Source organism: Typopeltis vanoorti, chromosome 16 (genome assembly GCF_054136105.1).
Source record: "Typopeltis vanoorti isolate ZY-2024b chromosome 16, IOZ_Tvanoo_1.0, whole genome shotgun sequence".
Lineage (NCBI taxonomy): Eukaryota > Metazoa > Arthropoda > Arachnida > Uropygi > Thelyphonidae > Typopeltis > Typopeltis vanoorti.
This window is the reverse complement of record NC_143564.1, coordinates 60,014,687-60,031,741: the sequence shown is the minus strand read 5'-3', so window position 1 is coordinate 60,031,741 and position 17,055 is coordinate 60,014,687.

Sequence of the window (17,055 nt, the reverse complement as noted above, 5' to 3'; positions counted from 1 at the left end):
ATTATGTCAGGATTGTGTCTGTGAGAGAACTCATGTAGTTCTAGGATTTTGTTATTAACTCCATTGGCATTCTATGCAGGGATCATGAGAGAGTTGAGATGGAATTTTCTTTTATTCATTATTCAGGGCTGTCAGAATTGAGGTGGTACCTTGTAGGAATCTGTAAGACGGGATTTCTGTAAGACGGGATTTGAAGAATTTAATGATTGCAATGAATGCAAAGAGTGAGAGTGGAAAGATCATGAGTGTGCTACCACGATTTGATTGTGATGAAATGAACAGAAGAGCAATTATAGTAAATGGAATGGTGTTCAGATTGTGTAAAAGGTTTTGCAAAGAAATGAAACTGAATATTCATTTTATGAATGTCTGGGATGAGTTTGATAAAAGGAAGGAGTATTTTAAGAGAGATGGTTTGCACTTAAATGGATTAGGAGCTTGGCATTTAGAACATTTATTGATAAAGGACAGAGTAAAGGGTCATAAACAGGGAAATGGGATTTGCTAGGGAGGCAGGTGATAGAGTTAGCTGTAAATAGTACTAAGGTCATTAATCGTTGTGAAACTGTGATTAATTGTTCGCAGAATGTTAACAGTAGACAGAGTGGGGTAATTCGCACACAGGGATATTATGGGAGGAAGGGTGTATTGCAGTTTATGTATACCAATGCTCGAAGTATTAGGAATAAGTGTGAAGAATTTTTGTCATTACTGAGTACAACATGGCCAAAAATTATAGGAATTAGCGAAACTTGGTTAACCAAAAATGATATAGTTATTGGGATTGAATGTAAGGGGTACAGTATTTTCAGGCAGGACAGAGATGACAGAATGGGGGGAGGGGTTTTATTAATGATAGATGAAACATTAAAGCCAAAAAAGATAGAAGTACCTCACTGTGACAGGTATGTAGAGGGCAGTTCATTAGAGGCTGTTTGGTGTGATATAGAGATTAACAAGGCGAAATATGTAATTGGTTGTTGCTATAATCCAAGGGGAATAAGGGAGAATGTACATAGCATGTATTGGCAAATTAGCACGATGAGTAAAGGTCAAGTAATTATTATGGGGGATTTTAACTTTGGGGACATAGATTGGGGGAAGGAATGGTCACAAGGAACAACGGAAATGGAGTTTATACATTTGTTAAGAGATAATTACCTGAGACAGCATGTGATGGAAGGGACAAGAGATTCTAGAGTGTTAGATCTGGTCATAACATCGGAGAACATATCAATAAGTAATTTAGTTACAATGTCTCCACTTGGGGAAAGCGATCATGTGGTCTTGACCTGGGAGATTGAAAGACGTACTGAATATTCTAATAAGAATGGGTATATGTGGAATTACAAGGCTGGTGATTATGGCAAGCTGAGAAGTCAGCTTTCAGCTGTATTATGGCATGAGAAATTCAAGGGGAGAGATGTTGATGGTGCGTGGGAGATTCTCAAGTAGTATTTGAAGAAAGCTGTATCAGACTGTATTCCCAGAGTCAGAAGGAGAAATCAAGTAGGAGTAAAATGGATGACTAATACTATTAAACAAGAGTTGCAGATAAAGAAAAGGTTGTGGAAGACATATAAAGAAAAAGGTGATGAGCGTTCCAATGAGCAATATAAGGTACAGGCAAAGAGAGTAACCTGTATGGTAAGGAAAGCCAAAGCTAATTATGAGAGGAAACTAGCTGATGAATCCAAAAGAAACCCTAAAGAGTTCTTTCGCTATGTGGCTAGTAAAAGGAAGAATATCCATGGAAAGATTACTTTAAAAAGTGTTGATGGTAAGGAAATTACTGAAGCTAATCAAATAGTTGAGTTGCTTAGTGATCATTTCGCAAAAGTGTACCATCTTCGTAGTGATAGTGCAGTGTCAGATGTGCCATTGACAGATGAGAGTATAGAGATAGATGAAATTGAGGTGCTTAATATATTAAAGAACCTTAATGCTAACACTGCCATTGGGTTAGATGGCATATCGGCCCATGTGTTAAGAGAATGTGCAAGAGAATTAGCAACTCCTCTAACCAGGATGTTTAATTTAAGCCTCAGTTCTGGTAAAGTGCCAATAGAGTGGAAAGAGGGGAAAATAGTTCCATTGCACAAGGGAGGCTCTAAGACTGATGTTGCTAATTATAGACCAATCAATATATCTGGAGTGGTGGTTAAGATTTTGGAGAAATTAGTTAAAATTAGAATTCAGGACTGGGTGGACAGCAATATGATACTTTATAAGGGGCAACATGGTTTTGTGAAAGGTAGGTCTTGCCTAAGTAATTTGCTTACGTTCTATAATAAAGTAACAGTGGAGTTGGATAAAGGAAATCCTTACTCAGTGATACTGCTTGACTTTGCAAAGGCTTTTGACAGGATTCCACATGGAACTCTGTTACATAAATTAGAGCAAATGGGTTTGGATCCGAAGATGGTGATTTGGATTAAAGGATGGCTGGCGGACAGATATCAAAGAGTGGTTTACGGAGGAGCTGAGTCCAGGAAAAGGCAACTAGTGGTGACTAGTGGTGTACCTCAGGGCTCAGTTCTTGGTCCTCTATTGTTTAATTTGTACATCAATGATATTGGAAATACCTTGAATGGAGATATCCACTTGTTTGCTGATGATGCAAAATTGGGAAGAGCGATAATCAATTCAAATGATGTGGATATTTTACAGGATGACTTAAATAGGCTGACGCTATGGACTGAGGTAAATGGCTGTCAGTTCAACGTGGCTAAGTGTAAGGTGATGCACTTCGGGAGGATGAAATCGCATTCTGTTTACTATATTAACGGAACTGAACTGCAGGAAGTTGATGAGATAAGAGACTTGGGAGTTATTGTGGACAGAGAACTTAAGTTTAAAGGGCATATTGCTAAGATTGCCAAAACATCACATCAAATTACATGGTTGTTGAGGAACACACTAACAAGCAGGGATAGGGAAGTTATTATTCCACTCTATAAGGCATTAATAAGGCCGCATTTGGACTATTGTGCACAGATCTGGTCGCCAGGATTTCTTGGTGATGCGGAAGTGGTAGAAAAGATTCAGAGGAGGGTTACAAAGATTGTTGCAGGTCTGTGGGATGTTCCCTATGAGGATAGATTGATGATCTGTGGGCTCCAAAAACTAGCTGATAGACGTAGGAGAGGAGATATGATAGAGGTATTTAAATTGTTAAAGGGATTTTACAGGATTGATACTGATGATATTCTTAAGACCAATGCAGGATGTGAGAGAACGAGGGGTCATCCCTGGAGATTGTGTAAGAGTGTGGTTAACAAGGGTGTTAGGACTAGATTTTTTACTTGGAGGGTTGTGAATGGGTGGAATGCTTTGCCAGAACTGGTTGTGAATGCTTCAACTGTGAATGAATTTAAGGAGAGGTATGACAGGTATTGTGTAAATAATGGTTAGTGTGTCAATGTCGGGTCTCCCGCGATGAGTCTTTTGACTCCATGGAGACACCGTTAAAATAATAATAATAATAATAATAATAATAATAATAATCTTTTCCTGGAGGACGGTGAAGGATTTTTTATACTGAATTCTTCTAACATGGTAGCTAGTGAGGCAGTTAGCACTGATGTTAGATGTGAGCTTATATCATCATGAGATGGAGCAGCCTTTGTTCGTGCTGCCTCTGCATAAGTTGTAGGCATTTGTTTCCTTTCTTGAGTTGTCAAGCTGGAGATAATTTGGACCGGGCTGTGACTTGCACGGCTGTCTTGAGCATCGCTGAAATGTATTGGAAGGGTAGTTTTTGCTGACCCTCGGTTATTTGTGGTGTGTAATGCATCCCTCGTAGTCAGCAGGATGAGGTTTTCCACAATTGGCGCATTTAGCTGGAGTGGATCTTGGTTTTGTACACATGACGGTCTGGTGGCCCTTGCCGCATTTTAAACACCTGTAATTTGTCTTGCAAAGTTTTTGGGCATGGCCAAACCTTTGGCACCTATGGCACTGCCCAGCTGTCGACTTTTTCCTTAATAGGTCAGTAGAAATTCTGAGGCCAGAGATCGTTGTCAGTTCATATATCTCTTTCTGTGTCTTATCAATTTCTACGAGTACCAGTGGCATTGGCCGTTTATCTGCCCTGAGCATCTGGCTAACTTTCACTGGTGTTAGGTTCAGCCTCATTAGGTCAGCAGTGATTTCTTCACAGGTGACATCTTCGGTTACTCCGCGAAGTACTACTTTGAGATTCTTTTCACTGGGTAAAGCAAAAGTGTGATATGGAAGACTTTTGTTATCCATTAATCTTGTCAGCTGTCTGTAGTGAGTGACTGAGGCTGGCTGGATTTTGACTCCTTCATCTTGATTTTTAGCCCAGGAATACGAGATTTTATGTTCCCTAAGAGCTGATGTGACAGTGGTCCATTTGTCCTTGTTCCTTTTTGGTGTTCTTTGGGACATCTGATGTTGGTGTCTTCATCCATCTGATCTCCTATAGTTCTTCTTCTTTTGTTAGAGGTCTTCCATTGAGAGATGTTTTGACAGGAAGATTTTGGTGACAGAGAAGCAATGAGTTAATCTTGTGAGATCTCATTCTGCTCCTCCTCCTCCTCTCCATCCTGATCATTAGAGTGAATATATTGGTTTATAAATCCTGGCCAGTCAGATTCTAACTTGTCTATTAAGAGTTTGAGTACCTCTAGGGACTACTCTTTATTAAGGAACTGGATCTGTTCTTTGATGTTTTCCAGTCAAATTAGCGATTTCCTGCCAGCAGAAATTGGTTAATAGCAGTATAAATAATCCCGCAGGGCTAGGGGTCTGCCGGCAAAGTATCCCGTAGACTGAGTTGGCCTACTAGCAAAGTCTTGTTGCAACCTACTAATTGGGAAAAAGGAGTATCAATATCTCACTTGGCTACAGTTGAGAAACCTACTTCCCTATAAAACCTTAAATCCACCACTGGTCCGCATTGCAGGTGAGGCCTGCTGGCCATTTGACCTCTTGCACATTTCGTGCAGAGGGGGAGACAGTAGGAATCACAGTGTGTTAGCACCAGTGCGATGTGAGATTACTGAGAAACCTTGTATGCAATATAATCAGGCTCAGTATAAAATAACACGTCCGTTTTCATCAAAAATCGCATTCTCCAAACTTATAAATGCATGCATTTATTAACAAATAAATAGTACTTCTTTCTCAATTAATGAGATTGAGCAGCAAGCATGGAGAATTCGCCACTGTTTCTGTGCATGTCACCAGAAGGATAATCCATTCCGGTAATAGGTAATCAAGCGTTTCCCAAACTTTTCCTACGACGGAACACTTCACAAATCCAGAAATTTTCATTGAATACCTTGGCTATTTTGTAATATAATAATGAATTGTTAATTTAGCTGATTTTTATTATTAATTAATAATTGATCATTAATTATTAATTAATGATCCTCCCTATATAGCCTACTCCCTATTAGGTAACAAATAGGCGTTTGATGATTTTTTTTATTAATTAATAATTAATTAAACACCAATTAAACATAAACATAATTAAATTAATTTGTGCTGATTTTTATTGACGTATCCCATTCTGATCACCAAAAATTTATAATATTATTATAAGTACTTACGAGTGAATGCAGACTTTTTCTCCTGTGTGCTGATAATTTCCTCCTCCTTTTGTACATCTTGGAGATTGCATTGTAGGCTGGAGTTGGATGAATCACTATCTGCGTCACAAACACCTTCAATAAGAGATTTCTTAACGCCAAAATTAAACAAAGTCCCTTGTGTATTAATCATATTAAAATTTAAATCTGTAGGCTTATTACTAAGCCTGTGTAGCTCAGTAGAAGTGGCGTTTGCACTCTACAGCGCTTGACCGCAAGAAGAAAAGGTTTGGTGGTTCAAATCTAGTCGCCGACTAGAGGAAATTTTTCTAAGCCTTTTTTCGACCGGTTCCCGAGTTAGTCGATCTCTGGCACGGGCAAGCAGGTTTTTCCTCCCGGAAACTCGGGTTTTTCGTCCTGTAAACTCAAGAAAATCGACCGTAGAACCCACATTATTTCAGACATTAAATATATTGTGTTAGGGTTAGAGACCACGAGATGGCGGCACATTTGAGCCGTCTCTCTTCACTGCGTACCGCTTAATTAGTGATAGCCATGGGCCATCTGTCTCTGATTGGGTACCAGCGGAGATTGAACTGCCCACTCAGTCTCCAAAAGTTAGATAGGGCTAAATGGCCTCGCCTACTCCCGTATATACGGAAATAAAAAGGCGTTAGCTGAAATATATTGTGTTAAGGTTAGGGACCACGAGATGGCGGCACATTTGAGCCGTCTCTCTTCACTGTGTACCGCTTAATTAGTGATAGCCATGGGCCATCTATCTCCGATTGGTACCAGTGGAGATTGAACTGCCCACTCAGTCTCCAAAAGTTAGATAGGGCTAAATGGCCTCGCCTACTCCTGTATACGGGAATAAAAAGGCGTTAGCTGATTTTTTTTTTGAGGCTTATTACTTTTAAAAAATCACGGCACTACGGTTTCGAAACAAGCACTATCACCCTACAATACGAATTTGTGAAGAAAGTATTCAGTATTACTAGATCTGAGAACCGGATACAGACTACCTTGATCTTTAATTTCAGTGGAAAAATTTTCTTTATACTTCTTTGCCGTTTGGTCAATAACATTCTGTTCCCAATACTGAAGGAAATGACAGATGTCGTTTCCTTCAGTTTTGGGAACAGAGGATACGCCGCCCATTGTTATAATCCGCTTGTAGGCAATTTTTATGACTGATCATAAACAGCGGTATTCCCTTTCCCTAATGTTGAAAGGTTTTAATGTGTGAAAATTAACGAGGATTCATGAATACTTCCACGTTTAAAAATACACGGCTTAGTCACTAACATTTGCTACACAGATGTTATTTAGACGTTCTGGGTCTGAGCTTTTCGCCATATTCACGAATGCTATTCTCCTCAGAATATTACCACTATAACGTATTTCACGAAAGTATCTTTCATGAAAATTTTTTCATGAAAGATGCTTTCATGAAAAAATTTTCCAACGATTTTACTTGTATAACAGTTGGAAAATTTTACCTAAAAAGACACGATTCGCGTGTTGTTGACCAATTCGTTCATCACCGTTCTACCTAATGAACCACGTGCTGTAGCACATTCTGGCGTAACGTGATAACGTGTAAGCAGTGAGTGTTCGTGAAGTTTAATTTTGCACGTGAGTAAGTGTTTGTATTTTTATTATCAAAAGTCTAAATTTTGCTAATTATTATTTTCAAGATTTAATTTGTCCCAATGGAGAAAAAAAAAGCACCAAAGAATTTCTTTGGAAATGAAAATTGCCATTTTAGATGGCTAAGCAAAAGGAGTGGGATCACAGGCGATTGGTAAACATTTTAATTTAGGCTACTATAAGAGCAATTAAAAAGAATGAAGTCGCAATAAGAAAATCTGTCATTTCTGGTACAAAACTAAGTTCCAAATTATTATTATTATTATTATTATTATTATTATTATTATTATTATTATTATTATTATTATTCGTGACATCTCCAAGAAGTCTGAAGGCTCATCGCGGGAGGACACCCACTGTACAACTATGCGTACTCAAGAGATTCTTTATTAGAAAACACGGAACGAGCGTTCGTAATTTGGATTGAAGAATTAACTCAAAGAATTACTATACATGGTTATTTAATTAAACAAAAAACTCATCGGTTTTATGAACACATGAAGCAATTGGAGCCGTCTACTTCTGCTTCCCAGGCTGATAATGAATTTTCGTGTAGCAAAGGATGGTTAACTGGGTTTTTAAAAAGGAATGCACTTCATAACGTGACGATTACAGGCGAGGTTGCAGAAGCCAAAAAATTTTTAAGAGAAGTTAGCCAAAATTATTGAAGATCTCGGATATTGTCCCGATCAAGTGTTTAACGCTGACGAAGCAGGATTGTTTTGGAAGAAAATGCCTAGTCGAACTTACATCGCAAAGTCTGAGAAAAACGCAAGTGGGTTTAAAGCAAGCAAAGATCGAGTAACGTTGTTACTTTGTAGCAATGCATCAGGAGAACGAATGTTGAAATCCCTCCTAGTAAATCGATTTCTAAGATCACGTGCTCTAAAAGGCAAAGATCTAAAACAGCTACCGTACATTGGATGGCTAATACCAACCTGGTTAACAACTGCTGTATTTACTGAATAGTTCAATAATTGCTTTGTACCAGAAGTGGAAACATATATGAAGCAAAATGCTCTCAATTTTAAAGTTTTATTAATTGTTGACAATTCACCAACTCATCCGAATTTAGAACATCCAAATGTGCAGGTAGTGTTTTTCCACCCAAGCATTCTTCAGCCATTAGATCAAGGCATAATTACTACTTTTTAAAAAATATTACATTAAGCACACTTTTCAATTTATATTGGATAAAGTAAAAAATGAATTATTAACAGTAACCGAAGTTGGGAAAACATTTTCTATTTTGGACTGCTTAAATCATGTTGCATCTGCTATCGCTGAAATAAGACCAATCTTTCAATGCCTGCTGGAAAGCAACTTGGCCTGGATGTGTTGCAAACATCTACATTATCAGCTGAAATCATTATTTAGCACATGAAATTGGTGGAGAAGGTTTTGATACATTTAGCCAGAACGATGTAAACGAATTGTCGATAATGCCTTAAATTACGATTTTATTATTGGATATCGATTAACTTTAGATATCGTCGAAGATGCAGAAAACGATAGTGAAGCGGAACCTGTCCCCCTCACTGCAAATATAATTCGGGAACTGTGCAATAAATTGAAAATCATTTTCTTGTTAATGACACAAATTCCGAACGAGCCTTTAAATTCCAACATGAGCTGAAGAACTGTATGTGTGGATATCGCGAGCTGTATAAAAAATTAGTGAAATCATCATCGCAAAGTTTAATCACTGATTACATTGTCAGAAGAAAAAAAATCAGCATAGAACCTGGAGGAAGCTACTTCTGTTTGTGAAGAATCATTGCCTTTACCATACAGATCTGAAGCGCTGACTATCTCTTCTGATGATGAAAGTGATTTTGCACCAGTTTGCAAACGTTGCCGAATATTGCCTAATAGTGATGATAATTCTGATGACAAAAAAAAAAGTTACTTTTCAATAAAATTAAATGAACAGAGCTTCAAAACAAACTTAGGCATTAAGATTAAGTGAGATGGTAAATCCCGTATTATTCTACAGCCGGGTACGAAACTCGGATCAAAAATCCTAGAGTTTCAAGCCGAAAAAACTATCGGCGAGCCCAAGTGTAAGTAATCACTTGGGTAGAACAACACTAGGGCAACTCGGAGCAAGCTCCATCACTATCCCTAGTATTTTCTCATAATGTAAAACGCAGCTCCTAGGAGATGTATTACAGTTTTACATTATGAGAAGAGGTCACTACCCAGACCGGTTTCAACCCTTTTTGAGGTCTCATCAGTGAGTAGTTAGAATGGGAGTTCATGTCTTTCATCATCGGCCTTTGAAGTATAAAGATTGCTGAGGGTCAGCAGGTAGTAATAGGGGAAGTTAAAGAAAGGTAGAGTGTGATAGTAAGAGATAATAAAGAGGCCTCAGTCAACCTGTTTAGCTATGTAACCAAGAGGTTGTGGTAAGCGGTTCGTACATGTCATCTCTTCTCACCTGTTCTAAAAAAAAAACTTTAAACGTACTTTAAAGTGACCCTTTAAACTTTAAGGGTCACTACTAAACAGAAACAGGCTATAATAGCCGTAATTATAATAATAGTGTTTAAGAGGAGTAACATTGGATTTCCCAGAGACTATACTTAATTTAAACGTACTTTACTTTACCACATAGTTTAAACTAGATTAAACCAGGTGTATGAAGATATCATCTCCTAACACTTATTGCTCTTTCTCTCTCTCTCTCTCTCTATATATATATATAAAAAAAACGTGACTTAAATTAAATTAAACCAGGTGTCTGTAGACGTCTCTTGTTCCTACAAGAAAGAGAAATGGAAAACAATTTAAACTTAAATTATATAGGATTGAATTTTTTAACTTGACTAATTAGCTTAGTGCCGAATTAAAGGGATCCATTGTTTTGAAGGGCAACTGAGGGGAAAAAATCTCCTGACGTCTGTTCTTTACAGTTTACACTGTAACATATCTGAAATGAAACTTTAAAAAAGGAGAATAAAAGAAAAAAAAAATTAATTTATTCTGGAGTTTGTCTGAGAAAAATAAACATGATATGACTTTGAAAGAAATCAATGGAACTTCAAATGAAACTCCCAAAATAAAAATTGATTGACAGAGTGGGGGGAAGAACTTGGCCCGAGTGATACAGCCCACAACAGAGCTACACCGCCTCGCTGTAAGCCTTCGCAGCTCGGGATCTCAGATCAGGTCTATCGCCTCCTTTGTGAACTAATAATCATAAACATTTGGGGCAATCGAAAAAAAATTATACATATATATATATATATATATATATATATATATATTCATTTTTAATATAAACTGACTAAAACCCGAGAATTATAACAAATTGAGATTTATTTAAAAACGCAACATGTTTCGTCCAGATTGACTTCATCAGGCGTTAAGAACATAGAAAGATATTAAAAAACACCGAAAAAAAACATTGAGACACTCTATAGCTATACAATTATAAAGTTATAATATTCGACTGTAAATTACAGTTATTATGAACTTGAGTTATACTCGGTGTTAAAGTTCTATTGTTGTACGCTTGTGCGTGTGTGGAACCTCGCGATCTCCAGTATCTGATAGTAGAGCTGTAAGATTCAGGCAAATTATAGCTGAGATTATTGTTCATATGAAGAAGATCCAAGGTTACTTCTTTTGACTCTATAATGCGGCGTTCTACCTCATCATGGCAAATGTATAGGTTTGAAGTTATTGTCCAATTTACTTCATGTTGGCGGCTTTTGTTGTTCGTGTTTGTTGAAAACAAGACATGGCCTGATAGGGCAGTTGCTCTGGTTCTCTTATAAGCAATGTCTTTCTCTGGTGTTCCTCGAGACGTAGGAGGACAGATTTCTCCGTTTGGCCATGGTAAGGCTTTCCGCACTCACATGTGACTTTGTATACACCTGGAAATTGTAGAAGATTGGGAGATTGTTTGTAGTTGCTGAAACTTGATCTTATTTTTGGAAGAGTTGAGAAGCACGTTTGTATGTTGAATTTCTTTAAGATTCTACTCTGTTTTTTGGATAGTGTGCTGATATATGGCAAGAAGGTATAACCTTTGGAGTCGTTCTGTGTCTCTACGTTGCTAATTGACGGTGGGATAATTGTTTGTTGATGCTTTTTAAAGAGTAGCCATTACTTTTAAAGGTCCATTTAAGATGTTGTAGTTATTTTTTTTAGTACTTCTTCATCTGGCAGTACAGATCTTGCACGATTCGCAAGAGTTGATATAATGCCCAACTTTTGCGCTGGACGGTGATGTGAGGACGCATGAAAATATCTGTCTGTGTGTGTTAGCTTTCTAAATATAGAGACTTTTATTGATTCAGGCATCTTGGTGAGTTTAGCATCAAGAAAACAGAGGGAAGTATTTTCTTGAATCTCCATGGTATTTATATATTTTTTTTCGCCCTCTCCTGCGTGAACTAACTCAACTTTCCTAGCTGTCGTAACCTTTGGAAGTATTTACGGCCAAACCACTCAGTGTCTTCTTTGATCTTTGAACTTTCTCAAAGTTCTGCAGAAGTACTTACTATCGGCCTCTGTCAGGCCCAGATAACCCGTTACCTGTTCGGGCACGGCCGTGGCTATGTCCTCGATATAGATATCCTTCCATTGCATACTTGTAATTCCTTTCCGAAGGGGGAACGTTGGCCCATCTTCTGTGCACATTGTTACGAATACACTGTCTGCGGATTCGATGGGTCCACTCCATTTCTTTATTATTGCAGTTCCATTTTTAAACATATTTTCACCCATAACTAGTTTGATTTCTTCTACAGAAAATTCTCCAGCCTCTTCCTGTATTGTTGTTTTCGTCTCCATTTCATGTTTCTGATCCTCCCGATTAGGTTGTGTTACCTGGCTTTGATTTTTTAATGTTCCCTGTATCAGAGCTTCGTGACCGCTTTTGTGTCCTACTTCTTTAGTAGTTTCCATTTCTTCCTCCGTTTTACATTCTTCCTCTGCATCGTTTTCCTTCTCTGTATCTAAAGTGGTAGTTTTTTGTTGGATGTGTTCCTTTATTTCTTCCACTGCAGTTTCTGGGGGTGGTGGCTTGATCTTTGGTTCTCTGTTCTTTCTTTGCTGGTCGTTTCTGCATTCTTAGTTATGGGTGCTTCCTTATTGCGTTTATGATTCCCTGTTGCTATTGTGTTATGTGCAGCCTTCAGGGTTGGGAAGTCTTCCCGTTCTGTGTCATTAATATTTATTGCTGGTGTTACTGTGGTTGGCGTGATACACCTCCCATCCTTTCTGCCTGGTTTCTGGATGGGCAGGTGTCTACTTTGTGATTCATGGTGCCACATTTAAGGCAAGCTGATTCGCATTGTTCTAATGCATGGCCTGCTTTAAGGCAATTTTTGCACTTAAGTTCTAGGGCAGTCTGCGTCAAGATGGGTGAAGGTGCCACACCTGAAGGTAATTACACCAAGGTAATTAATCATTACCCTGGCTGATCCTAAAAAAAAAAAAAAAACGAAGTCGGGGACGTGTTTTCATCCCCAAGGAGATGAAAACCTTCCCTGACTTCCTCTCTGGAATGTCCATGTCGTCGGATATTGTTATTTCTCTATTCCCCATTTGGAGAAGTACGTTTATATCATTTCATCCCCTTTCTCCAAATATTCTAGGGGGAACCTATCCATTTTAATGGTCTTGAGGATACTCCCCACCATGGAAGGATAAAGTTTTCCCCGGCACATTGAGCTGCTTGACAGAGATTAGATCGCGTTCCTTCATTTTTGACGACGATCTGAAATCGTCCCCCCCCCCCCGTAAGGAGTAAATCCGAAAATGTTTTTCGGCCCCACGCAATCAGGGCTTTCGCCAACCTCCTCCTATCAATTTTCGTGTTAACCTCGAACCCGAGGGTTTTTACTCTCGGTAAGAATGCCGCGATCAAATAAAAGAAAGGGAGGTTTCCCTGCTATATAGTGAATGTCGGTTGTTTTAGTGGAGTGGGTAACAGGATGTCGTCGGTCAGTTTTGGAATTGTGGTGCGTTTATTATATTATGTGTCTTGAAGATCATGCAATTTTTGATTCAGTGCTCTTGCCAAAACAGTACAGTCTTGTAGCAGTGCCGGTAAGACTACAACTGCACGGTAAGCGTTAAGATACTTCACATTAATAATAATGGAAAAACAGCTAAATGAGACAATATTCGAGGAGGTATATAAAGAATTTATAAGACTAGGTGAACTACTTAACAATTGGCCGGGAAAAGTGAAACTTTACGATACGTTTCCCCCGGAAAGTGTCACAGATGTTATCGCAGATCAATTAGAATCGGTGCCTTCTACTCATTCAGACTTTATAGAAATGCGCGCACGCAAAAAACAACAGAAGAACCGCACAATGACAATAATGAAATGGAACAGGATTCTCAGGGATCGGACGCCGCTATTTCTCCCAAAGAAAAGGTGCCTCCGATCATCCTTAGAGAAAAGCATAAGTGGATAGCTTTAAGATCCACAATGTCCAATCTGCTAATTGGCTTCATTAAGGCCAAAAAACATGAAGGCATAAAGATCCAGCCAGCAACAGTGACAGACTATAGAAGGTTGACCAAATAACTGGACGACAGAGTCATCCAGTATCATACCTTTGCGCTCAGCTCCGAAAAAAACGTAAAAGTGGTCCTTCGTGGTGTCTGTGAAGACATTGACAGCATAAATAGCTGCTGACCTGAATTCTCAGGATCTGCCTCCAGTCAAGGTCAGCAGAATGTACAAAGCAGACAAGACTCAAATGCCATTAGTCCTAGTAGAGATTCATAAAATTTACAAGGATATCTACAACTTAAAAAACAGTCTGTGGTCTCATAGTCACACCAGAACCACTCCGGAAAAGATCATCTTCTGGGCAGTGCCACAGGTGCCAGAAGTTTGGCCATGCCAGAATTTATGTAGAGCTGAATATAGATGTTTGAAATGTGGAGACAGCCACCCAACCAATACCTGCACTAAGCCAAGGACCACCTCGGCCAAATGTGTCAACTGCGGAGGCCCTCATCCTGCAAACTACAAAGGATGTACTCAGCACCCAAAGAACAGACGGATGGAGGCAGTCAATCAGCCCTCCTCCTACAGTATAAGAACACCAGCGGTCCAGGCACCAAATTCGGAGACCTCCAAAAGCAAACAAGTTATGTCGATATGACCAATACCAGAACAAAATCAACCAACAGCACCTAAAAATCTAACAGCTGTTATTACGACCTCACTAGCAAACATGCTACAAAATTTCAGCCTATCAAACCCTACTGAAACCTCCACTAAAAGATTTCTTCGTGAAACGCAGGTCATCCTCACAGCTCTCATAAACGAATAGTAACAAACTCATTCCAGCATCTCTTCAGATCGTTGCTTGGAATGCAAATGGCCTCAAAAACAAAATTCTGGAACTCCGATATTTCACATATAGGTATCAACCAGATGTTTTATTAACACGTTCATTGCCAAGCTGAAAATTGGAATTTCGTGTGGTGGCCAAATTTTTTTATTCAGTTAGCGATGTCCAAGCGATAACGCGTGACCGCCCGACCGGTGAGAACTCGCAACACGCGATATCGCGTGATTAACAATGAACGTGTTGATCAGTGAAACTCATTTAAGACCTTCAGACAATCCTAAAATAACGGGTTATCGTCTCTACAGAAATGATAATTACTCTACAGAGGCATTGCTATCTTCATTAAAAATTATATTAAGCACCACTCTGTGAGCAACCCTTCAACCACTAACCTTGAGATCACAGGCGTGAAAGTAGTCACCAATTCTGCTGGCAGATTGAAAATCTACTCAGCTTACAACCCTCCCCAAAAATCTCTACTACACTCTGACCTAAATGCCATCTTATGCGTCAGAGAGCCATTATAGCCGGGGATCTGAACTCCAAGCACCCTGTGTGGAATTGCTCAATCACCAAGAATGGTTGCATCCTTTCCAATTACTTAGGATCAAGCAACGCTGTTGTGGCAGGCCCCCACTGAACGAACTCATCTCAGTACGTTTGGCACTGTTGATATCCTGGATATAGCTATCCTGCAGGATATCAAACCTCAATACAGCATTATATCCATGGATGAACTATCATCTGATCACAACCCAATTCTAGTACAGCTGGGAAAACAAGAATACCTGTCTCCTTCTTCTCACTCCTACATAGCATGGGAAAGACTGTCAACAGCACTGAAGGATTATATTGGACCTGTTCCTCACATACACACAAAAGAAGAAGTAGAAACTGTAGTTAAAATCTCATACAACAATTAATTCTGCTATAACGGTAGTTACCTCCTACAAATCTGCCCGCAAGCCAGATCGTTTGCCTGAAGACATCATGAACTTAATCAGAGACAAAAACAGAGCAAGGAAAAGATTCCATAACACATGTGCACCACAAGATAAAACAAATCTAAACAGATTAAATGGGGCAGTAAGAGATGCACTCAAAGCTCACAGAGACAAAGTATGGGAGAAAAAGTTTCACCTACTGATCGCTCCATCTGGGGACTACTGAAAAATATCAAAAACAAAGTCAGATCCCTTTCCTTGATATTCTCTGACCAGGGCCTTGCTCACACAGATGTAGACAAAGCAGAAGTTATAGCATACAATTTGGAGGAACAAATTGGAAAGATGGAGAAAAGTACTGGAAGAGAGAGGTATGAGACTGAGCAGAAGTAAGACAGAGTATGTGTGTTGCGCAGTGGGCGGTGGCCAGGAGACAGATCTGGAGCTGGAAGGAAATGTCATCAGGAAGGTGAGAGACTTTAGATACTTAGGTTCAACAGTGGAAGAAGATGGAGGAGCTGAGAAGGAAGTGGGATGCAGGATACAAGCAGGCTGGAGTGTTATGCAATAAGAGAGTGCCGATCAATCTGAAAGGCAAAATTTATAGGACAGTAGTGAGGCCAGCTATGACATATGCTATAGAAACTGTGGCCCTGAGGAAAAATAACATTAGCAGGATGGAAGTAACAGAGATGAGAATGCTTAGGTGGATGTGCAGTGTGACCAGAAAGGATCATCTGAGAAATGACTATGTCAGGGGAACAGTGAAAGTTACGAACTTAGGAGCAAAAATACAGGAGGCAAGGTTGAGATGGTTTGGTCATGTGATGAGGAGGAGGACGAATATGTGGGAAGAAGGGTCATGCAGATGGATGTGCAAGGAAGGCGGAAGCGTGGGCGGCCAAAGAAGAGATGGAGGGAGCTGGTAGAAGAGGACTTGAAGATGAAGAACTTGGATGTGGTGACAGCCCAAGACAGGAAGGTGTGGAGGAGACTCATAACAAACAGTGACCCCACTTAAGTGGGAGAAGCTGCAGAAGAAGAAGAATGCAGGCCTTCGTATGAAAACCTTGACTTTGACCACATATGATTCACAGCAAGGTCAGACACTCACTCAAATTTCCTATCACCAGCACTGACCATACTGCACCAACATCACCTGCTTAGATATATGACATTATTAAAAAATTAAAGAACAAAAAAGATCCTGGGCCAGACGGCATTACTAATCGGGTGATCAAACTTCTGCCGCGAAAAGCAGTAGTGCAATTGACCAGTATAATAAATGCAATTTTAAGATTTCACTATTTTCCTTCCATCTGGAAACTGGCTGATGTAATTCCTATACATAAGCCAGGCAAAGACCCACACCGACCGCAAAATTATCGTCCAATCAGTCTCATCTCCAATCTGGGTAAGGTTGTGGAGAGGGTCATCCTCTCATGACTCCAAACCTCAATAAATGACCTAAACATCCTCCCTAAAGAACAGTTTGGTTTTTGGCAACACCATAGTACTACTCAGCAAATCCACAGAATTGTCGAATACATCACCACCAGCTAGAACTGG